This window comes from Salmo salar, chromosome 22 (assembly GCF_965601325.2).
Source record: "Salmo salar chromosome 22, fSalSal1, whole genome shotgun sequence".
Classification (NCBI taxonomy): Eukaryota; Metazoa; Chordata; class Actinopteri; order Salmoniformes; family Salmonidae; genus Salmo; species Salmo salar.
Genome location: NC_138312.1, coordinates 10,108,188 through 10,133,675, shown reverse-complemented (window position 1 = coordinate 10,133,675; position 25,488 = coordinate 10,108,188). Strand labels below are relative to the sequence as shown.

Here is a 25,488-nt window from a genome sequence, read left to right as displayed (position 1 = left end):
CGTCAAGGGTATCGCTAAAGGAAATTAAATGGCCTGTTACATCCTGGACATGGAAGGCTGCCTGCCTGTCTGTCTAGCTGCTATTCGTTTAAGGTTCTGGCACTGTGCCCAGATGGTGCAATAAGTCTAATGGTGAAACTGGCGATCACACCAATGTCCCTGTATTCATCTTCCATAAAAATGCACTACAGCTGGGGCACTGGCTACTATATCAAGAGCAGAAGAATGTCTAGGGCCTCTCAACCAATTATTATATGGAGGCAATATATTTTAGTTATTAACCATGTGCTATTATCAATACATTGCAGTCTGTGAGTTCATTTATGATGATTTGGTAGACGACATGACGCCCCCTTTTTTTTGTCCCTAACCCTAACACAAATATAACTTCATTTAAATTGGTTAAATCTGAGCCAAATTACTAAAAGCTATGTTTTTAAATTGGATCATCAAATTCATACATCAAAACTATAAAATAACACAGATGGAATCATGTAGTAACCAAAAAAGTGTTAAACAAATCAAAAAGCATTTTATATTTGACATTCTTCAAAGTAGCCACCCTTTGCCGTGATGACAGCTTTGCACACGCATATTACCTGCGTGAAAGAAAGAAAGAGAGGGACAGTATAGCCTTTTTTCCTCTAGCAGAGTTTGCTGTAGCGTCACGGCCGCTGCCTGGACAAACTTCCTGACTGCTCTGCTGCAGCAGAGCCAACCCTGGCAGATTGGCACCCCCTTTTCCCACTTCACACACCTCACTGCACTCTGGTCCTGCATAGAGACAGCGTTGTCGGGAAGAGAGAGCAGCACATACGGCCAGATTCTCTGAGCCCCTGCATTGTACCAGGCTCAGCGTCTGCACGACACGTCGCTCCTCCCTGCCTATCGATTCTCCCAGTTTTTACACCTCCCTCGCTCCCTTACTCTCCCTCTCCATTCCATCCCTCCTTCACTCCAACCTCCATTTCACCCTTCAGATAATTTTCAAAGCTCAGCATTCCCCTCTGCGTGTACTGGAGAGAGAAAAAATGACAGAGAGGAGGAGGAGGAGCAGAGTACAGAGTGCGCCATAAAAAAGCCCCCCACCCAATTGATGACAAGTAGGATTTTTATTGAGTAGCTCTTCAGCCAATGAGGCAGCAGTGCCGGGAAATACAGCAGTGAAACAGCACATAGCTCTGATGCTGGTGCTGATTTACAGTGTGAGAGAATGTTAATGTGCGTGTGTGCTTCTTTTCATCTCCCCCACATCTGATTAACTCAGCAGCACAGGCCCTACCACAACTCTTTTGTGTGTGTGTGTGTGTGTGTGTGAGAGTGTGTGTGAAGAGGGCTTTTGGGAAGAGGCCCCCAGGGGTGACTGCAGGGAGTGAGCAGTTACAATAGGCTTATCTTTTTCATAGGGGATAAACCAAAAACGATTCATCTTCAAGATAATACTTTTTTTCTTCTTCTAAGACCATATCTCAAGTGTCCTGCAGGTGCTACAGAGAGAAGTCCCTCTCTCTCTCGTTTTCAGGAGACAACAGCTCTCTCCGATACAGGTAATACACTTTCTTACTGTATGTACATGTTTGATGATCAGTGAATGCGGTGGTCTTGTATCATTTAGTCATGGCAGTACTATGCCTCATTACAGTGCCCATCTATCTAGATGACTGCAGTGGGAGAAGGAAAGGCTCAGAGTAATTATAGCAGACAATAATATCTTCCCCAGTTGTAATTTCCTATGGTTTTAATGCATAGAGACACTTCAGGGAAAGGGAAGCTGCCAGAGTGGAACTTTCTCTCTCAGCATTGAGTCAAGTCCTCGTGCGTAGCTTCATACAGTGCTGCAGTATCATGTTACATAATAGTAGAAAATGTGTGTGAAAGAGTCAGACTTGGGATGGGGATATTCACATTAGAAAACATTGAAACAACATATTTCACACCTTATGGATTCAATCCACTTCAAGTATGCTGATTAAACTATGACCAGAGTGTTCGGTGGGGTGTGTTTTAGTCACAACTCAATGTTTTTCAAATGCCTTTTCAATAATAAAACTGCTTTAGTTGATATAAGATTGACATAATGTTGATACAAGTCTGTTAGTTTGCTATCCTAACAGTTGGAGAACATGGAAGGTAGATAGTTGATCAAATGAGATTATGGCAGCTTTGATGTAACATCATGAGAGGAACAGCCCTGTTCAGTACAATGCTTGGAGAGGCGCATGCAAGGTCAATTCTGCTGAACAAGCTATTCTGGAAGGGCCCATGCACTGAAGAGCTGTTACACTGTACCATAATGGTTTAAAAGTTATCTTAGCAGTCAAAGCTAGGTTTCTCATACCAAATCAACCACATTGGCCCATTCCACCATGTGTAGCTTGTACCTGTAGGCGTTGCAACATCACTGCCTATGTTGACTGCGTATTCCACAAAAAGCGTTTATTTTCTTGGGCTGCTTTCAAAGTCCTACGCATCACTCTGAAGGGCGTTGTTTGTCAGGTGAAGTGGAAGTCAGTGAAAATGCAGCAGTTTATAGATCTCATACCTGATAATAATATACCGTATAATATATGCCATTGAGCAGTCACTTTTGTCCAAAGCGACTATGTCATGCGTGCATACATTTTACGTACGGGTGGTCCCGGGAATTGAACCCACTATCCTGGCATTGAAAGTGCCATGGTCTACCAACTGAGCTGAGCAATTCCGTATTCCTTATAAGCACACCTTGGTCATGAGTCATAAGCATAAGGATAGAACATCTATATTACAAATCAAGATTAAGATGATTGTATTGAAAGGCAGCAACATCCACGGTGAGAAGTGAATATGTTTCCAAGATGCTATGGGGCTGTTGTGTTATCAGGTGATGTTCAGGAGTCCGCCTCCTCTTGGCACAGCAGAGGTGATTCAGAGGAGCCACAGCCACACACACACACACACACACACGCACACAGAGTGGAATAGTGCTGAGTTGGCCACGTCATGAGGGAGGATACTGAGATACGTACCAGTGCAGATGGTGATACGACCACTCGTTTATAAATCAATGAGATGGATTCAGGGTTATTTTGGGTCGGTGGGGTAAGAGGGAGAGAAAAGTCTGGGGTTTAAGTGGATTAAAATGGATGAGCTTCAAAAGGAAGATGCAGCATTGTAGTAAGGCCTGTAATTCAACTATATATTTTGCAAGTTGAGGTCAACTGTTGTTTTCTTTCCCGCTCAACATAAGAATATACGTTAATGAATATTCCTGTATCTCAACAGGCCTCTACAGTACTAAGAAAAAAGGGTGCTATCTACAACCTAAAAGGGTTATTCCGCTGTCCCCAAGAACACTTTTTGGTTCCAGGTAGAACTCTTATGGGTTCCATGTAGAACCCTTTCCACAGAGGGTTCTACATGGAACCCAAAAGGGTTAAACCTGGAAGCAAAAAAGGGTAAAATGACGTCAAATTAAATAAAATCACGTCAAATCACGTTATATCTACCGTAGCTTTGATTGGACTGATCATGTCAACATCATACCGCTAGACAAGCGGTCATCATCATAAATCACGTCGACAATCTACAGGCAAATCCTTTTCAATCCTTGTCATATGAAGAGAAATTATAGATCAAACGTATCGGTGCTCATCGGCCATTTAACATCAACATTACACAAGAAGTTGGAAATCGCAAATTCAACAATGAGTGGTTTTGAAGAAATCAGTGGCTAACTGGAAGCATTGCAAAGCAATCCATATTTTTCTTCCCTGCCTGCTATTCAGTGGAGAGTGTGTGTGGTCCAGGTCTGGGTTTTAAGGTTCTCTTTTCCAAGCTTAAAATAATAAACATTCACATGCAACACCATGAGCCAGAATAGGTTGAATACATTCTCCCGCATTCAAAACAACTGGAAACTCGGAATTGGGAAATCTCAGACTTCAGTGAGCTCCACTGGGAAAATACGTTTTGAACGGTCATCCAGCTAGGAAGTCGGGAACTCGGGGAACTTTCTAGAGCTCCAACCTCAAGATCACTGACGTCATGATTCAACCTTGTTTTTTTTCAGAGTTCCCAGTTGTCTTGAAAGCACCATAAATCCAGAGAATGCTAAATACTGATGACAAAGTTTGATGACAAAATTTACCCACAAGAAGGACCACCACGCCACCTTTCTGTTCAAGTGAGCACAGCACAACTGTGAGTCCAATAATGCATTGTATGCCATTGCATAAATGATGTAATATGCTAAGGAGACATGTATACTGTAGCTAAGAAAGTGTATGTTGTGAAGTAAGCTGTTAGTAGCCCATGTGCCTCACCCTAATAATTTGGTCCCTTTCCCCATCATAACTTAGCCTACTGTCCTGGCTTGGTGGTGAAATGTCACCTTCGAACAATGTAAGAGCTTTCATTGTCTGGTTATATGCCCCTTTTATTTATCCTACGGTTCTGACTTGGTGGTGTACAGGGAGAATACTGTAAGAACGGCCCATGTTCTGAATTCTGTCACTGTATATTTCAAAGGTGCTCAACAAATAGTTAGACTGTATTGACTATGTCCGTCCTAGCTCTCTATGTCTTAATCAAAATTACTCTTATCCACTCATCGTTCCCTTATGCCATAGTTTGTCCATCTCAATTGTCAGTAGAAAACACATTTGTTTAAGCAAGTCAGCCATCTCAGCTATGGTTTTTTAAAAAGGCAGTAAATGAGGCTGAATGAACTGTTTCGCTGCCAGACAAGGCTCAGCTGACAGCCAGGTATAGCGGTGGTAAGGATTCACTCCATGGTGCTGAAAACAATGCTTTGCTGTTGGGACAGCTTTATGTAGGCCCTAACAGTTTGTGGGCACCGTTTGTCACTGTCATAGTACAATTCATGTATTGTTAAGTACTGTGTTGTGTTGTGCTTTGTAGTGGATTTGATGGCATGCATAAAGAAATGTTTTTGAGTTACATGCTAAAAGATTTACATGCTAAAATCGCCACTGAAAAGCCTTGACACATGCTTCTGAGCTCCTCTCTCTCTCTCCAGGAGAGATGTTTTGTATGTTTTAGAGGAGCGTCTGCTTGATGGCTCATGAAATGGAATTGTGTAGCGCCCTATAATCCTTTTTGGGTGAAATTGGCATCCTCTCAAACAGTGACGGGTGCATCCATGTGTGTCTGTATGAATCTTCAGCACAGCTGTGATAGGCAATATAATGGTAAATTGGTGTTTATGTGTTGTGGTTGTGGAGGACAGTGATACAGTAGGATGTTCAGTCTCAGTGGGATGTCTCATCAGATTGCCTTGCTTAAGAAGTGGGAACAAAATGAAATTCTAAAATGATGTTTCCCAGAAGACACTACATCCTTAATGAGACATCTGGTGCACAGTGGGATGAGACTGAGATTATGTTTTAAATTGTGAGTCTGAAAACTATATTTTTTTGCCTGTGAAGTCTTCATATGCCCATGGTAGACATTTCGGTAACACTTTCTATGAAGTACATACGTACTGTATAATGTTTTATAATGTGCTCAAATCCTTGAAACAACATGACCCCATAGCTCTCTTACACATGATAAACCAATTTAAGGCAACAATGTTTTTGTAAACCTGAAGCAGGTTTTGGACATATGCGGCCTATTCTCAGTGGTGTAAAGTACTTAAGTAAAAATACTTTAATGTACTACTTAAGTTGTTTCTTGGGGTATCTGTACTTTACTTTACTATTTATATTTTTGACTTCTTTTACTTTTACTTCACTACATTCCTAATGAAAATAATGTACTTTTTACTCCGTATATTTTCCCTGACACCCAAAAGTACTTGTTACATTTTAAATGCTTAATTAACAGGACTGGAAAATGGTCCAATGCACATTCCTGGTCATCCCTACTGCCTCTGATCTGGTGGACTCATTATGCACAAATGCTTCGTTTGTAAATTATGTCTGAGTGTTGGAGTGTGCCCCTGGCTATCCGTAAATAAAAAAAAAAAAAAGAAAATGGTGCTTTCTGGTTTGCTTAATATAAGGGATTTGAAATTATTTATACTTTTACTTTTGATACTTAAGTATATTTTAGCAATTACATTTACTTTTGTTACTTAAGTATATTTAAAACCAAATACTTATTGACTTTTACTCAAATAATATTTTACTGGGTGACTTTCCCTTTTACTTGAGCCATTTTATATTAAGGTATCTTTAATTTTACTCAAGCATGACAATTGGGTACTTCTTCCACCACTGCCTATTCTAAGTCTCTAACATGGTTTTTGTACTGTAGACCAGCGCTTCCCAACCTTCTCCGTTCCAAAGATCGTTGAATCACCGTCAACAGCTCTTGAGGAACACCCTTTGTGGAATCTGTGATTTTTTTCAACATAACGTACTGTATCTTGGCAGTCAATTTGAATGTAATAGATTAAAGGCCTTTTATTATTGTTATGAAAGATTAGCATTGTGAAAAGTAATGTATAATTGCTTATAATACCATTAATACTCCCAACTGTTATTATAAAAATATATATAATAATAATCTTACCAACAATTATAATAAAAACAAAATATAGAGTGACCACAGTTTAAAAACCACTGCTGTGGACACTGCAGAGGGAAAGATGTTGCCATTTTATAATCATCTGACACCATGATGTCATATGAATTCATTTGTATGATACTTTTATAGTGAGCCTGCCCACTGGGCACAGACATTTTACATTTTAGTCATTTAGCAGACAGTCTTATCCAGAGCGACTTACAGTAGTGAATGCATACATTTCATACATTTATTTATTCCCCCCCCCCCCCCCCCCCCCCCCCCCCCGTACTGGTCCCCCGTGGGAGCCACTGTGTTTCTAAATCTGTCAGGGATGCAAACTGCTGCAGGGCACAAACATTTTTTTATTTATTTTTTTGCACTGAAACATGTAATAAATCCCTGCTAGGGGGGGAAATGCAGGTTCTAACTAATTAAACAACAAAGAATCAGTCTCTGTGTGTAAAATAAAAAGTGGTTAATGTGAACCTAACTCAAAGCTAAAAAATGTAAAGAAAACAATCCAATGTTAAATGTTGCCTAGGCTTTACTGCAAATGACACTGAAGTCTTGAGAAAAAAAAACAATACACTAATATTGCAGTTCTCATGACAGCCTTTATAATAGAACGCTTGTGACCACACATCTAAATATTGAACTTGGGGGGAAAAAAACATCTTAAAGTAGAAATAGAATGAAACAAACAGGCATTATATTTTTCCTCTATTATAGTGGCCACTATAGACATCGATCAAGTGTACAAGGCTTCATGTGTGCAAAAATAACGTTCACTGAGCAACAAAGAAAAGTATAATCCCCCCTCACTCACACACACACACACACACACACACACACACACACACACACACACACACACACACACACACACACACACACACACACACACACACACACACACACACACACACACACACACACACACACACACACGTGTTACTGTCAAGTTCACACACAAATCTAAAGGGATGAAATGAGAATATGTACATATAAATATATGGATGAGCGATGGCTGAGCGGCATAGGCAAGGTGCAGTAGATGGTATAAAATACATGTGACATGAGTAATTTTAATTAATTTATTTTTATTTCACCTTTATTTAACCAGGTAGGCAAGATGAGAACAAGTTCTCATTTACAATTGCGACCTGGCCAAGATAAAGCAAAGCAGTTCGACAACATACAACAACACAGAGTTACACATGGAGTAAAACAAATATACAGTCAGTCATACAGTAGAAAAATAAGTCTATGTACAATGTGAGCAAATGAGGTGAGATAAGGGAGGTAAAGGCAAAAAAAAGTCCATGGTGGCAAAGTAAATACAATATAGCAAGTAAAACACTGGAATGGTAGATTTGTAGTAGAAGAAAGTGCAAAGTAGAAATAGGGGGTGCAAAGGAGCAAAATAAAATAAATAAAATAAATAAATACAGTAGGGGAAGAAGTAGTTGTTTGGGCTAAATTATAGATGGGCTATGTACAGGTGCAGTGATCTGTGAGCTGCTCTGACAGTTGGTGCTTAAAGCTAGTGAGGGAGATAAGTGTTTCCAGTTTCAGAGATTTTTGTAGTTCGATCCCGTCATTGGCAGCAGAGAACTGGAAAGAGAGACGGCCAAAGGAGGAATTGGCTTTGGGGGTGACCAGAGAGATATACCTGCTGGAGCGCGTGCTACAGGTGGGTGCTGCTATGGTGACCAGTGAGCGGAGATAAGGGGGGACTTTACCTAGCAGGGTCTTGTAGATGACCTGGAGCCAGTGGGTTTGGCGACGATTATGAAGCGAAGGCCAGCCAATGAGAGCGTACAGGTCGCAGTGGTGGGTAGTATATGGGGCTTTGGTGACAAAACGGATGGCACTGTGATAGACTGCATCCAGTTTGTTGAGTAGGGTATTGGAGGCTATTTTGTAAATGACATCGCCAAAGTCGAGGATCGGTAGGATGGTCAGTTTTACGAGGGTATGTTTGGCAGCATGAGTGAAGGATGCTTTGTGTAACGCCCTGGCTATAGAGAGGGGTTTTTTGTTCTTTATTTTGGTTAGGCCAGGGTGTTACATTGGGTGGGCGTTCTATGTTCCTTTTTCTATGTTTTGGTATTTCTTTGTTTTGGGCCGTGTGTGTGGCTCCCAATCAGGCACAGCTGAAGCTCGTTGCTGCTGATTGAGAGTCACACATAAGGAGCATGTTTTTCCTTTGCGTTTTGTGGGTAATTGTTTCTGTTTAGAGTATTTTCCTAACAGGACTGTTTGCTGTCGTTTTTTGTTCATTTGGTAGTGTTCGCTTGTTTTTTTGTATTAAAATTCTAATGATGAACACATCCTCTGCTGCACCTTGGTTCCCTCTTACAGACAGCCGTTACACTTTGTTGCGAAATAGGAAGCCAATTCTTGATTTAACTTTGGATTGGAGATGTTTGATGTGAGTCTGGAAGGAGAGTTTACAGTCTAACCAGACACCTAGGTATTTGTAGTTGTCCACATATTCTAAGTCAGAACCGTCCAGAGTAGTGATGCAGGACAGGCGGGCAGGTGCAGGCAGCGATCGGTTGAAGAGCATGCATTTAGTTTTACTTGTATTTAGGGGCAGTTGGAGGCCACGGAAGGAGAGTTGTATGGCATTGAAGCTTGTCTGGAGGGTTGTTAACACAGTGTCCAAAGAAGGGCCAGAAGTATACAGAATGGTGTCGTCTGCGTAGAGGTGGATCATGGACTCACCAGCAGCAAGAGCGACATCATTGATGTATACAGAGAAAAGAGTTGGCCCAAGAATTGAACCCTGTGGCACCCCCATAGAGACTGCCAGAGGTCCGGACAACAGGCCCTCCGATTTGACACACTGAACTCTATCAGAGAAGTAGTTGGTGAACCAGGCGATGCAATCATTAGCGAAACCAAGGCTATTGAGCCTGCCGATGAGGATGTGGTGATTAACAGAGTCGAAAGCTTTGGCCAGGTCAATGAAAACGGCAGCACAGTATTGTTTCTTATCGATGGCGGTTACGATATCGTTTAGGACCTTGAGCGTGGCTGAGGTGCACCCATGACCAACTCTGAAACCAGATTGCATAGCGGAGAAGGTGCGGTGGGATTCAAAATGGTCGGTAATCTGTTTGTTGACTTGGCTTTCAAAGACCTTAGAAAGGCAGGGTAGGATGGATATAGGTCTATAGCAATTTGGGTCAAAAGTGTCCCCTCCTTTGAAGAGGGGGATGACAGCAGCTGCTTTCCAATCTATGGGAATCTCAGACGACACGAAAGAGAGATTGAACAGGCTAGTAATAGAGGTTGCAATAATTTCGGCAGATCATTTTAGAAAGAAATGGTGGCATTATTTAAAGTGACTAATGATCCATTTATTAAAGTGGCCAGTGATTGGATCTCAATGTAGGCAGCAGCCTCTCTGAGTTAGTGATTGCTGTTTAGCAGTCTGATGGCCTTGAGATAGAAGCTTTTTTTCCATCTCTCGACTTGCGCTTCTGGTTCCGACAGTTCAGTAATATCTAACATGTAATCTAACAATTCTACAACTACCTAATACACACAAATCTAAGTAAAGGGATGGAATAAGAATATATAAATATATGGATGAGCAATCACTGACTGGCATAAGCAAGATGCAACATATGGTATCCAGTATACAGTATATCCATATTGGATGGATAATGAACATTATTAAAGTGACTAGTGATCCATTTATTAAAGTGGCCAATGATTTCAAGTCTGTATGTTGGCAGCAGCCTCTCTTTGTTTGTGATAGCTGTTTTAACAGTCTGATGGCCTTGAGATAGAAGCTATTTTTCAGTCTCCTGGTCCCAGTTTACCTATGGTAAGACCTCACCTGGCCCAGACTATAGACCTAACACAGTCTATGGTAAGACCTCACCTGGCCCAGACTATAGACCTAACACAGTCTATGGTAAGACCGCACATGCCATGTAATTTTCAATTGTATTGATTGTCCATTACAGGTGTACACAGGGAACATGTATAGCCTACAGAATGTTAAAACACCTCTGGAGAAAAGATCCTATAGATGACGTTTACATTATCAGGTTTACAGACAGTCCGCCTGGAAGGCTGACAGACAGTCCGTCTGGAAGGCTGACAGACAGTCCGTCTGGAAGGTTCACTAAATCCTATAACAAAGCATATGTACCTATCCAACTGGTACGTACCCCATAATGAGAGAGAGCCCAACATTTACACCGGGTCTCTGCATAACAGAGTCTTCAGAAAGTATTCATACCCCTTGACTTATTCCACATCAACACACAAAACCCCATCATGACAAAGAGAAAACATGTTTTTAGACATTTCAGCAAATGTCTTAAATTAAATACAAAAATAGCTAATTTACTAAATAGCTAATTTACTGATAAAATAATTGAGTTCATGGTGTTGCTAATAAAGTCAGACAGCTAACGTTACAACATCAGATGAGCTAACATTAGTAACGTAACCAATTCGCTATAGTATTAACTGTTGCTGTTCCTCAAGTTATAACTGTCACGATTCCCACCGACGGTGGCGCCCCCTCCTGCTCGGGTGGCGCTCGGCGGTCGTCGTCACCGGCCTATTAGCTACCACATTCCCTTTTTTGGTTTTCCCTTTTTTTGGTTTTGTGGACCTGTGTTTAGTTTGGGTAATTAGCGGGGCTATTTAATTTAGCTGGTCCGCTTCCGTGTTGTGCGGGATTATTTCGTTACTGACGGCTCATGTTCGTGTCGGCGCTGTTTCACGCCGTGTGTGTTTTCTCCCCTGTGTTTGGGAATATTTGTTTTGTGTGTGAGTGTACATTAAATACGCCACTACCCTGTGCTCGCTGCTTCCTGTGCCTCATTCCTTCACCACGACTACCAAGCCCTTACAATAACGCGTTAGTTGCTTACTGGACCCTGACAATCTGTGTGAAATGTTAACTAGCTAACGAACTAACCACTATCTGTTAACTAATGTTTTCCCTCTACAGTATGTGGTTAATTTTCAGAATGAGAGAATTAAGTGAAAATTCGGTGTTGCTTGTTAAACAAGTGGATTCAGGGATCAAGTGTAGCTGGAGCTGGGCCTGGTTTAAGATGGATGCCACTATAGAGGTGAAAGAAACACCACACACTTTCCCTATTTCAATACAGTGGATAAAAGGGCAATACTCTCTGCCTGAAAGAGATCAATTATGCCAACAAAGGATATCACGCTCTGCTGGCACGTTGTAGAACAGATACAGACATCATTTAAACATCAAGTTTTGATTTACAGTTGGTTGAGTTGTCAACTAATGTGAATTGAACGTGAAATAAAAAAAAAAATCACCATGTCACTGGATTTAGGTTAAAAGTTGGGTGAAAAAATACAAAATTCATCCAGAGGCAGCTCTTCTCATTTTTACCAGAATATAATCTGTGTAACTATAGGCGACAGAACTCTTGATCACCTTTACTCCACACACAGATTCACATAAAAGGCTCTTCTTCACCCTCCCTTTGGCAAATCTGACCAGAACGCTATCCTCCTGATTCCTGCTTACAAGTAAAAACTCAAACAGGAAGTACCAGTGATGCGCTCAATATGAAATTGGTCAGATGAAGCAAATTCTAAGCTACATGACTGTTTCGCTAGCACAGACTGAAATATGTTCCGGGATTCATCCGATAACATTGAGGAGCTAACCAAATGATTAATAAGTATATATTACCTCGTACCCCGAGTATATAGCCAAGTTATTGTTACTCATTGTATATTTATTCTTGTGTTTTTATCTTTAAAAAAAAAGATTTGTCTCTGCATTGTTGAGAAGGGCCCATAAGTAAGCATTTCATTGTTAGTATACACCTGTTCTTTATGAAGCATGTGACAAATACAGTTTGATTGATTGATTGATTGATCACATTGAATTTTGTCGTTCAATTGACGCGGAAACAATGTTGATTCAGCTAATTTTTGCCCAATGGATGGACTTCCCTCTGAAAGTTGCTGTGTCGCTGTCTTTGTATCATGTGATACTCTCACGAACACATCTGTTGTACATGTTTGCTCTAGGACGGCCATAAGCATCACAAGACTTGTCTGAAGGTAGCCCGGTACCAGTTAAAAAAAATCAATGGAAGTCTACTGTATATGGAAGTGGTTTAAATACAGTACCAGTCAAAAGTTTGGACACACCTACTCATTCAAGGGTTTTTCTTTATTTTTACTATTTTCCACATTATATGATAATAGTGAAGACATCAAATAACACATATGGAATCATGTAGTAAGCAACAAATTGTTAAAACAAATCAAAATATATTTTAGATTTTAGATTCTTCAAAGTAGCTACCCTTTGCCTTGATGACAGCTTTCAAACGCTTGGCATTCTCTCAACCAGCTTAACCTGGAATCCTTTCCCAACAGTCTTGAAGGAGTTCCCAAACATGCTGAGCACATGTTGGCTGCTTTTCCTTCACTCTGTGGTCCAACTCATCCCAAACCATCTCAATTGGGTTGAGGTCTGGTGATTGTGGAGGCCAGGTCATCTGATGCAGCACTCCATCACTCTCCTTCTTGGTCAAATAGCCCTTACACAGCCTGGAGGTGTGTTGTGTCATTGTCGTGTTGAAAAACAAATGATAGTCCTACTAAGCGCAAACCAGATGACATGGCGTATCTCTGCAGAATGCTGTGGTAGCCATGCTGGTTAAGTGTGCCTTGAATTCTAAATAAATCACAGACAGTGTCACCAGCAAAGCACCCCCACACCATCACACCTCCTCCTCCATGCTTCACGGTGGGAACCACACATGCGGAGATCATCCGTTCACCACCTCTGCCTCTCACAAAGACACGAGGTTGGAACCAAAAATCTCAAATTTGGACTCATCAGACCAAAGGACAGATTTCTACCATGTCCATTGCACGTGTTTCTTGGTCCAAGCAAGTCTCTTCTTCTTATTGGTGTCCTTTTGTACTGGTTTGTTTGCAGCAATTCGATCATGAAGGCCTGATTTACGCAGTCTCCTCTGAACAGTGGCTGTTGAGATGTGTTTGTTACTTGAATTCTGTGAAGCATTTATTTGGGCTGCCATCTGAGGTGCAGTTAACTCTAATGAACTTAACCTTTGCAGCAGAGATAACTTTGGGTCTTTCTTTCCTGTGGCGGTCCTCAGGAGAGCCAGTTTCATCATAGCGCTTGATGGTTTTTGCGTGATTACAGAGTGCTTACATTTCTCTAGGCCCATATCTCAGCTTTTTTTTACCAAAAACAAAGGCGGGTGTCGCACATGTGAAAAATACTATAGTGTACACTATGGTAGGAATATTGCAGACTTTATTGTAGTATTCCCTGTAGAGTTTTTACGGACTGAAGTCTGTGGTATTTACTGCAGCGTAATGTAGTATTTACAGTTTACTATAGTGTAATACTGTAGTAGTATATACTATAGTAAATACTGTAGTATTTTTGCAGAGTGTAGTATACTGTAGTATTTTTGCAGACTGCAGTATGCTGTAGTATTTACTTTAGTGTTTTTGCTAACTGTAGTATACTGTTGTATTTACTATAGTGTTTTTAGTGACATCACTGTACTATTTAATTGTGTTTTTGTGTTTTTGTTTTCTTATCTTTGACATAAAAGTGGAAACCTACTGGAGAAATACTAAAAAAACGCATTTTCCATAACCTGTAGGTACTGTAGGTAGGACTGGGTTCTAAACTGAGAGTTCAGAGCTTCTGCTCTTTTCTTTAACCGTATTGAAAGCAATATACAGTGCCTTTAGAAAGTATTCACACCCCTTGACTTAAAAAAATATATAATTGTCACAGCCTGAATTTAAAATGGATTACATTGAGATGTTTTGTCACTGGCCTACACACAATACCCTATGATGTCAAAATGGATTTATGTAAAAAAAAAAATCTACCAATTAATTAACAACGAAAAGCTGAAATGTCTTGAGTCAATAAGTATTCAACTGCTTTGCTACGGCAAGCAAATAAGTTCAGGAGTAAAAATGTGCTTAACAAGTCACATAAAGAGTTACATGGACTCACTCTGTGTGCAATAATAGTGTTTAACATATTAATTATGACTACCTCATCTCTGTACTCAATTATCTGTAAGATCCCTCAGTCGAGCAGTGAATTTCAAACACATTTTCAACCACAAAGACCAAGGAGGTTTTCCAATGCCTCACAAAGAGAGGGCACCTATTGGTAGATGGGTAAAAAAAAGGCAGACATTGAATATCCCTTAGAGCATGGTGCAGTTATTAATTACACTTTGGATGGTGTATCAATACACCCAGTCACTACAATACACCCAGTCACTACTACATGCGCCCTGCCTCAATCAGTTGCCGGAGAGGAAGGAAACCGTTTAGGGATTTCAACATCAGGCCAATGGTGACTTTAAAACATATACAGCATTTAAAGGCTGTGATAGGAGAATACTATCAACATCATTGTAGTTACGCCACAATACTAACCTAATTGACAGAGTGAAAAGAAGAAAGCCTGTAAAGTATAAAAATATTCCAAAACATGCATAATGTTTGCAACAAGGCACTGAAGCTGAACTGCAAAAACTGTGGCAAAGCAATTCACTTTTGTCCTGAATACAAAGTGTTATGTTTGGGGCAAATCCAATACAACACATTACTGTGGACAGCTCTCCATATGTTCAAGCATAGTGGTGGCTGTATCACGTTATGGGTTCACAGGTAATCATTAAGGATTGGGGAGTTTTTCAGGATAAAAAAGAAATGGAATGGAGATAAGCACAGGCAAAATCCTAGTGGAAAATCGGGTTCAGTCTGCTTTCCACCAGACACTCGGAGATAAATTCACCTTTCAGCAGGCCAATATCCTAAAACACAAGGAATAATGCAGTAGTATTTACTATAGTATTCTACAGTATACTACAAAATTATATATTAAGTACTACACATGATGGTCCCGTGTGGCTCAGTTGGTAGAGCATGGTGTTTGCAATGCCAGGGTGGGTTCGATTCCCACGGGGACCAGTACGGAGAAAAAATGTATGAAATGTATGTATGAAATGTATGCATTCACTACTGTAAGTCGCTCTGGATAAGAGCGTCTGCTAAATGACTAAAAATGTAAAATGTAAAAATGTACATGATTGAGGGATACTACAGTGTGTAGTATAGTATTTTACACTACAGAATTCTATAGTAAACTGTAATATTTGTTATGTAGGGTAGCTTTGTCAAGTCTGTATGCTGCCTACATACAGACTTGAAATCATTGGCCACTTTAATAAATGGATCACTAGTCACTTTAATAATGACACTTTAATGTTTACATATCTTGCATTACTCATCCCATATGTATATACTATATTTTATACCATCTATTGCATCTTGCTTATGCTGCTCGGTCATTGCTCATCCATATATTTATATGTATATATTGTTATTCCATCACTTTACTTAGATTTGTAAGTATTAGGTAGTTGTTGTGGAATTGTTAGATTACTTGTTAGATATTGCTGCATTGTCGGAACTAGAAGCATAAGCATTTCGCTACACTTGCAATAACATCTGTTAACCATGTGTATGTGACCATTAATATGTGATGTGATTTGATTAGATTTTTATTGTTTCAATTAAGGATTCCAGTTTTAAGAGATTTACATTTCCTCTGCCATACAGTATGCAATACATAACTTTGGGATCCATAACATCAACATTGTATCAATCCTAAAGTCTGAACAATTCCCAAATACTATGTTCAACTTGCTTTAAGTGTCAAATCTAGCCCGAAATCCAGTCTGTTTGTGCTAACATTTCACTCCTTGCCACTCCTTGTCTACATGACAAGGCAAGGAGTGGAATGTTAGCAAAACAGACTGGATTTCAGGCTAGATGTGACACTTAAAGCATATCTGTGTTTCTTGTTGTTTCATGTGCTACTAACCCTAAACTGACTTTGCATCCATGGTCAACTGAATGATAGAACATGCTTTATTGTGTGAATAACTAGTGACTGAGTGTTGGTTAGAGAACTCCCCATCATCTCATAGTGAGAGTGAGAGACAACCATACAGATTTCATTGGTCCAGATCAGAGTGGAGTGGACCCACCCCTGCAGTCCCAGTAAGCACTGATCGATACATATAGAGTCATTTGGGGCAAATTAATATGTTTGATCAGAGCCTGGACAGTGACTGTGTAGGCCTACGTCTCTTATTCTCTCTGTGTTTGTTTTCCTAACTGTTAGAGCCATACACTGCCTATGTTGTATGCTGTATGATAGCAGAGTTAGAAGCTAAATAGATGAGAGAGGAGGATGTATACCTGAGTATTCTCATAGCTGAGTTAAGTCCACATCAGCACAAACTCTGTTGATTTAGGTGGGCTACTATTGCAGAAAGGGCTTCCCCCTCCCTGTCCTTTACTACATCTGATTTGGTGCATGGGGGGTAATATCTCATTAAAGTTTCATCAATGATGTGTGAAACCATGATTAAATGATTGAGCAAAGCATGCAGCCATTTAAAAGGACAAAGTGCAATCGAAAATGGTATCATATAACATTGACCCTCTTCTGATAAATAAAGGACAGTTCAACTTTACTGCTCCCTGCGACTCAGAAACCAGACCTTCTCTTCCAGACTGGTGCATCACTACAATGTGCGTACAAAGCAGTAGTGGTGCGTGTGTAAAATCACTGGGAAGCCAGACAGAAAAGCCATATTACAACCTGTGTTGTGATAATTGCGTTGTTTGCTCTATAACCTGTTAGTTCATATGCCTTGTGACCGTGATATATAGGTATAAGGTCTGAGACAATAAGGAGATACAGTAGCAGAATAAATTCAACCACACCTTTGTTTCAGCACAAAACCGGAGAGCAGCCTCTGTCCAGTGAAGTCCACAAAACATATTGCATATAACAAACAGTTACATGACCTACAGCATGGCCAAGCACGTTAATGTTTCCCCCATTTTAAAACCACTGAACAACTATTGATTTAGAACCACAGAGTTACCGCAAGTCACAAAGAAAACAGGAGCTGCCTCCACTATTCCAGCACCATTTCAACTTCAACATCATCAAATCATCTCTGCTTAGTCTAATACAGTGACAACTAAAAGATACCAAAAACAATTTAGTCCAATCAACGTTAGCAAAATATGTGGCAGTCTATGGTTTTGATTTCTGTGTGTGTGTGTGTGAGTGCGTGCACGTTCGTGCAAGTAGAAAAAACGAAAATACTTCCCCTACTTGCATAGAACCTGTAATGCAATCATCCTCTCTTTCATGTTGATGAAACGGTCTATCACTCTGTCACACAGTAGGCCTACTCGCTTTTATTTTTTGTTGCCCTAGGCTACCTCGCTAAAATGCTTGCTCACTAGCCTAACTTCCTTTCATGGGCAACGTTAGCTAGTTAACATTAGCCTTCTACGACTAGCTACATATTGAACTTTCATCCTCTCAGGCCAGGAGCACAATGTATGAATTAATGGTTAGATCAGAATCGCCGTTATAATCATTGGCCACTACGGAGAATTAAGTAAAACCACAAGTCCAAATCCTTATCTCCATCCATGTCTAATTTAGGAAAGGGACAATTTTTGCTAGCTAGCTAGCTAGGCACCGGAGGACAACACACCTAGATGCCACAATTCAAGTTGTTTCTGTCAATGACATATGCGTTCATTGCGATTTGATTTGACGCCAAATCCAAAATGGCTTTCCTTTTTTGGTGCGCCAGGACCATTCACAGTTTAGCTCAACCAGTTTAGCTCAATGCTGATTGGCTATTATTATTATTATTTTTTTATCAAAAGGAGGCCAATTGCTCACTGGCTTCCCTTGCACTCAAGGCTACGGGCGGCAACAATGTCATACTCTTTTGGACCAGACATCATCAGATAGATGGCCTACACATACAAGGACAGAGTGGAGTTGTTTCGCTCGCTCGGATGCTTTCTTCGGTGAGATACATTCAACCTCTTGTAAATTTAAGGAAAATTATGAAACACAGAGATGAAAGATACATAATAATGTTTTTGTTTTTTCTTGTTTTTTTGGGCGGGAAACCTGGCTACCCTTGGCATATCTCAGAATAGCACCATCATACATCATCTCTTCAAATTATTTAGTGAGACTGAGAATGTATCCATTCTATATTGAATGTTGTTAAGAAAATTGACAATGTGCTGAACAGCTTGAAGAAACAGTGAGAATATTCTGCTTCTGTGAGGGAATGCTGAGAATCAGGCTTCCTTAATGATGCCAATGTCTCTTCTGCTCTCTTCCTACTGGTGAGCCTTAGAGATCTGCTGAAGTAGAAAATCAAATATGCCTTTTTTATTGACACATCTCAGGTTCTAGAACATGATCATCACATTTCCTTTTTGGTGAAAATTTTTGTTTGGTTTATATAAGTTCCTAAGACATGATTCAGGCCCCCTGCTGATGATGTAACTGCTGATGCAGATGCCTTGTTTGGCAACATTAGAGGATTCCGTCTAATGGTTCTCCAGTAACCTTAGAAATACCAGCAAATCACATTAAAACACATTTTCAAATCTATTAAAATCTGCACTGAAATTGTTGAGAGGGCAGAGAAATTGGGGTGCAACAAGATCGGTTCATTTGTCAGTGAACTTGTGTCCCTTATGGATGGCCTATCCCTCAGTGCTCAGTCAAGTTGCCCCAGATCCATTGAATGGGGCAACACGCTCTGCTCTCTGAGTAGGTTGATGAATTCAGACCGAGCTCTCTCTCTCTCTCTCTCTCTCTCCTCTATCTTCTCCCCTAGTCTGTCTCTAACTGCTTCAACAAACCAGCACTATTCGGTCAAGCTATTTTAGGTACCAGCAGGAAGCAAAAAAATAAATATAGCTGTGAGCAGCAATGAACGGGGTTCACAGGATGAAAGAAAGGACACAAGATCAGTTGGATAACTAAGCAAGCAATCTATCATGTAGGAACTATCTTTATTTATGTGCAATCAGTGAAAGCATCTTTCAATACCACAAGGATTATGCAAGTGAAGTTTAGTCTAGTGCTGTAATTGTCATTTTGTCATATGGTTCATGAGAAGATTTTTGAAGTATTTTTCACATATTTGAGCATATTAGCGTATTTGCTCATATGAATCTACTGCAGTGTTTCCCCAACTCGGTCCTCGGGACCCCAAGAGGTGCACGTTTAGTTTTTTTTAGCCTAGCACTACACAGCTGATTCAATTAATCAAAGCTTGATGAATAGGGAAACACTGATCTACTTGTATAATGTAGCCATCTTTGAATGCATCAACATTATTTTCTCAAACTCTTTAAACACTTTTGTGAAGAGTCCAAATATCACATTTTTGTGCATCTGACTTTTAGTCCATGAGAATAATAAAAAATGTTTTGATTATTTTAAGCATTAGCATTGCATAGTCAAAAAAGTGAAATTGGTAATAGTGTCCTTATTTTTTAAGACATCAATGCCAAACTTACGTGGTTCATCATGGTAATGTTTTGGATGACCCTAAACAGATTCAAGTTGATAGGCAATTGTGGAGTGATTTATAAAGTATTTAACCTGTTGGGTCTAGGGGGCAGCATTTGCACGTCTGGATAAAAAAAATGTACCCGATTTAATCTGGTTACTAATCCTACCCAGTAACTAGAATATGCATATACTTATTATATATGGATAGAAAACACTCTAAAGTTTCCAAAACTGTTTGAATGGTGTCTGTGAGTATAACAGAACTCATTTGGCAGGCAAAACCCTGAGACATTTTCTGACAGGAAGTGGATACCTGATGTGTTGTATTGATTTTAAACCTATCCCATTGAAAAACACAGGGGTTTAGGAATATTTTGGCACTTCCTATTGCTTCCACTAGATGTCACCAGCCTTTACAAAGTGTTTTGAGTCTTCTGGAGGGAGATCTGACCGAACAAGAGCCATGGAACGGTGATGTCCCATTAGACACCTGGCGCGCTACTTCATGTTGGGTACCCTCGTTCCAATACGTTATAAAAGGCTATGCATTCGTCCACCTTGAATATTATTCATGTTCTGGTTAAAAAAGGCCCTAATGATTTATGCTATACAACGTTTGACATGTTTGAACGAACGGAAATATATTTTTTCCCCTCGTTCATGACGAGAAGTCCGGCTGGCTTACATCATGTGCTAACGAGACGGAGATTTTTGGACATAAATGATGAGCTTTTTTGAACAAAACTACATTCGTTATGGACCTGTGATACCTGGAAGTGACATCTGATGAAGAGAATCAAAGGTAATGGATTATTTACATAGTATTTTCGATTTTAGATCTCCCCAACATGACGTCTAGTCTGTATCGCAACGCGTATTTTTCTGGGCACAGTGCTCAGATTATTGCAAAGTGTGATTTCCCAGTAAGGTTATTTTTAAATCTGGCAAGTTGATTGCGTTCAAAAGATGTAAATCTATAATTCTTTAAATGACAATATAATATTTTACCAATGTTTTCTAATTTTAATTATTTAATTTGTGACGCTGACTTGACTGCCGGTTATTGGAGGGAAACGATTTCCTCAACATCAATGCCATAGTAAAACGCTGTTTTTGTATATAAATATGAACTTGATAGAACTAAAAATGCATGCATTGTCTAACATAATGTCCTAGGAGTGTCATCTGATGGAGATTGTAAAAGGTTAGTGTATCATTTTAGCTGGTTTTATGGTTTTGGTGACCCTGTCTTTGACTTGACAAAACATTACACACAACTCTTGTAAATGTACTGTCCTAACATACTCTAAATTTATGCTTTCGCCGTAAAACCTTTTTGAAATCGTAAAACGTGGTTAGATTAAGGAGATGTTTATCTTTCAAATGGTGTAACATAGTTGTATTTTTGAAAAATTTGAATTTTGACATTTATTTGGATTCAAATTTGCCGCTCTTGAAATGCACCTGCTGTTGATGGAGTGCACCACAGGTGGCACGCTAGCGTCCCACCTAGCCCCAAGAGGTTAAATGGACATGTACGATCAGATTTCCTGATTTATCAATAACTCAGCCTTCTCTTAACCAATCCCTTAGCGTTTCTCAAACTAAGTTAAAAGATGGGCCTACATACCAAATTTATGGTTCATGAGAATACGCTTGTTCTTGATGGAGGAAAATCTATCCTGAGACCATATGGGTCCTTGAGGCAACATTTTTTTTAGCATGAGGAAATACACCTACATGCAAAGTTTCAACTCTTTAGGTCAAACGGGGTGAAGGATATGAGGATTTAAGTGAGACCGCTTCAAACAGTGCCCATTATAGGCCAATCGGTACCATTCTTTTTGAACCCCTAATGAGCTTCGCTGTGAACCCCTAATGGGTGTGTGTGTGCATGTGTGTATGTGTGTATGTGTGTATGTGTGTGTTTAATAGACAGAGAGTGAGAGAGATACAGAGGGAGTGAGAGAGCGGCTGTGTAAGAGAGTGTGCATGAGAGAGGGCATGTGTGCGAGAGAGAGAGAGAAAGAAAGTGGAGTGTGTTCATGCATGTGAGAGAGAGACAGAGTATCTGTAAGAGTGAAGGGGGGGGGGGTAAGAACAGCCAAGAGGGTAAGAAATGAGAAAGACTTCAAACGTCTGACTGGCCTAATTTGAGCAACCTTCAGCGGTGTTGGAAAGACACTGGAGAGGAGACAGAGGCTCTGTGATGGTGAAGGGACAGAAGGACTGTGAGACTGTGTCCAGGGGGGAGCCATGTACTTAGGTTACAGTCATCCTCTCACAATGACAGATCCTGTCCTGAGACTTTACCAATCTATAATAATAGTCCTGAATATGAATCATGTTCATAATCATTTCCCATCTTTAATCCTTGACCCAGCTGATTTATTTACTGGAGACAACTATTTTTTATCTGAAATGTGACTTCTTCCAATGGTTTTGGTTAGTTTGTTTTTATATCATTCGTGTCCAGTTAGTTGAGTAAGTATTTTGACTAGCTTTATCCAACCTGGATTGTAAATGTAAGGCTGCTATATCAGTTTAGAAATACAATAACTATAATGTTACTCCTTCTAAATAACATTGGAGTGGGTAGTAAGGCACATTATACATGATCTAGATTCATATCATAAAGATGTAGAAGATTATGGTGTATTTTGTTATTGTAAATTGTCATGGCATGCATTATTTAAAATGTCTGGTCTGGCACAACATATTTGATTGAATCCACAGGGAAGTCCACTTTTAGATCAGTGACATTACTGTTGGCTTTGTTCCCTGTCTTTCACCGTATCTTGAAGATCGCAACTGCAGACAAGCACAGGAACATATTTATTTTCAGCCCAGGGTCCTTGTCATGTAATAAAGTGTGTCACTCACATTTTGTTGTCCTTGCCTTTGTACGTCTGGATGTCAGGCTGCAGAAACGACATTTTTGATCTAACACTTTGTGATTTCCCTCTGTGCTTGCGCTAGCATTTTTTATTACAAAAAATAAATAATTTGCATAGTTGCCAACATGCCACAGAAAGACTTGCGATTGGACATAATCTGTATTGGCATTGTAGTTGGCACAAGTACAGTCTCAGCTGACAAACATTCCCACAACTTAAGATAACGTTCCCTTAAGAGTCTCATTAGGTCATTAACTAATGTTTTCATATGAATATTCCTGTGATGTGCAAGGAATGCTTCTAAGAGACTGTTCCCTTAATGTCTAATAGAAATTACCCAGAATGTGGTTACCGTGTTCTCAGAATTTAAGATATCATGGGAACATTCATGTGTCCAGTTCTCTGGGGGGTTAGGAGAATATTCCATCAACTTTACACCAAACATAAACAGAATATAGTTGCCATGTTCTCAGAATACAGTATTAGTGTTCTAGACACGTTAAATGAGAACATTCCTGTGTCCAATTTTCTGTGGGTTAGGAGAATATTCCATCAACGTCCCACCAAACATACTCAGAACAGAACATATTAATTAATGTTCTCGACCCATTTCATTGGAATGTTGCAAGAACATTTGTGTCATGTTTCATTACACATCACATCTAGTTACTGAATAAATTAACGCCCTGATTGATGAACCACTGATCCATGCATAGCTCTTTGTCTGTTAGCAAGGTTAGGAATACTCATACACACTGTTAACAACTTACATATTTGACACACATGATTACATTGTGCATGTCTATTTAAACAGTAACTATTACACAAAATGTCCTCAGCTGGGATTAGAACTCACAACCTCTTGGTTCAGGGTATTCCGAGCTTCCTGCTACACCACCAAATTGATGTCAGATATGATTTAATCTGCCTGTTCTCTCATCACTGATTCTAATGACTTATTTAAGCAAATTAAGGACTTTTAGAAAAGTTGTCTAATGTTGTTGGGGCATATTAACCTGTTTTCATGATACTCCTGAATCGCTATGACCAATAAAATATATTCCTGAGTGTACTTTTAACAGAGCTGAAATTTACTTCAAAGTGAATTCACCCTATTGCACATACCTATCAAGTTGTTTCAGATCTACACACGTGTCTTGGGAGGAGGGGTTAGGGTAAATTCTGTACAGGGCCTGACTATACTGGCCCAATATGCAATGCTCTACAGCTATCCCTTATTGTTGGTGCTGGTGGCCTGGGTTTGAGACCTGCTGTAGATGGGGTTGTGGGTCTGGTCAGGGGTGATGTTTGTATTGTTTACAAAATCTTACAAAAAAAATCTACAGTTGAAGTCGGAAGTTTACATACACTTAGGTTGGAGTAATTAAAACTTGTTTTTCAACCACTCCACAAATTTCTTGTTACCAAACTATAGTTTTGGCAAGTCAGTTAGGACATCTACTTTGTGCATGACACAAGTAATTTTTTCCAACAATTGTTTACAGACAGATTATTTACCTTAGAATTCACAGTATCACAATTCCAGTGGGTCAGAAGTTTACATACACAAAGTTGACTGTCAGCTTGGAAAATTCCAGAAAATGATGTCATGGTTATAGAAGCTTCTGATAGGCTAATTGACATCATTTGAGGCAATTGGAGGTGTAACTGTGGATGTATTTCAAGGCCTACCTTCAAACTCAGTGCCTCTTTGCTTGACATCATGGGAAAATCAAAATAAATCAACCAAGACCTCAGAAAAACAATTGTAGACCTCCACAAGTCTGGTTCACCGTTGGGAGCAATTTCCAAATGCCTGAAGGTACCACGTTCATCTGTACAAACAATAGTACGCAAGTTTAAACACCATGGGACCGCGCAGCCGTCATACTGCTCAGGAAGGAGACGCGTTCTGTCTCCTAGAGATTAATGTACTTTGGAGCGAAAAGTGCAAATCAATCCCAGAACAACAGCAAAGGATCTTGTGAAGATGCTGGAGGAAACAGGTATAAAAGTATTTATATCCACAGTAAAACAAGTCCTATATCGACATAACCTGAAAGGCCGCTCAGCAAGGAAGAAGCCACTGCTCCAAAACCGCCATAAAAAAGCCAGACTATGGTTTGCAACTGCTCGTGGGGACAAAGATCATACTTTTTGGAGAAATGTCCTCTGTTTTGATGAAACAAAAATAGAACTGCTTGGCCATAATGACCATCGTTATGTTTGGAGGAAAAGGGGGAGGCTTGCAAGCCGAAGAAGACCATCCCAACCGTGAAGCACGGGGGTGGCAGCATCATGGTGTGGAGGGCTTTGCTGCAGGAGGGACTGGTGTACTTCACAAAATAGATGGCATCATGAGGAAGGAAAATTTGGTAGATATATTGAAGCAACATCTCAAGACATCAGTCAGGAAGTTAAAGCTTGGTCGCAAATGGATCTTCCAAATGGACAATGACCCCAAGCATACTTCCAAAGTTGTGGCAAAATGGCTTAAGGACAATTGGGTCATTCACCTCCTCTCCCTTGTATCTATTCCCCAGTTTGTTGCTTTAAATGTGAATGTATTCTCATTCAACTTACCTGGTAAAATAAATAAAAGTGATT

At 39.9% G+C, this 25,488-nt stretch overlaps 1 protein-coding gene across 2 annotated transcripts in view; it reads left to right on the top strand.

The window, feature by feature from the left end:
• Positions 1–1,175: 1,175 nt before the first annotated feature.
• The window catches only part of LOC106582708 (synaptotagmin-2), a 92,938-nt gene continuing 68,625 nt past the window's right edge, over positions 1,176–25,488 (top strand). For both annotated transcript variants that reach the window (XM_014166042.3, XM_014166039.3), the window contains exon 1: positions 1,176–1,547. The gene's annotated coding sequence lies outside the window, so the exon portion shown is untranslated. The remainder of the gene's footprint in view (positions 1,548–25,488) is intronic.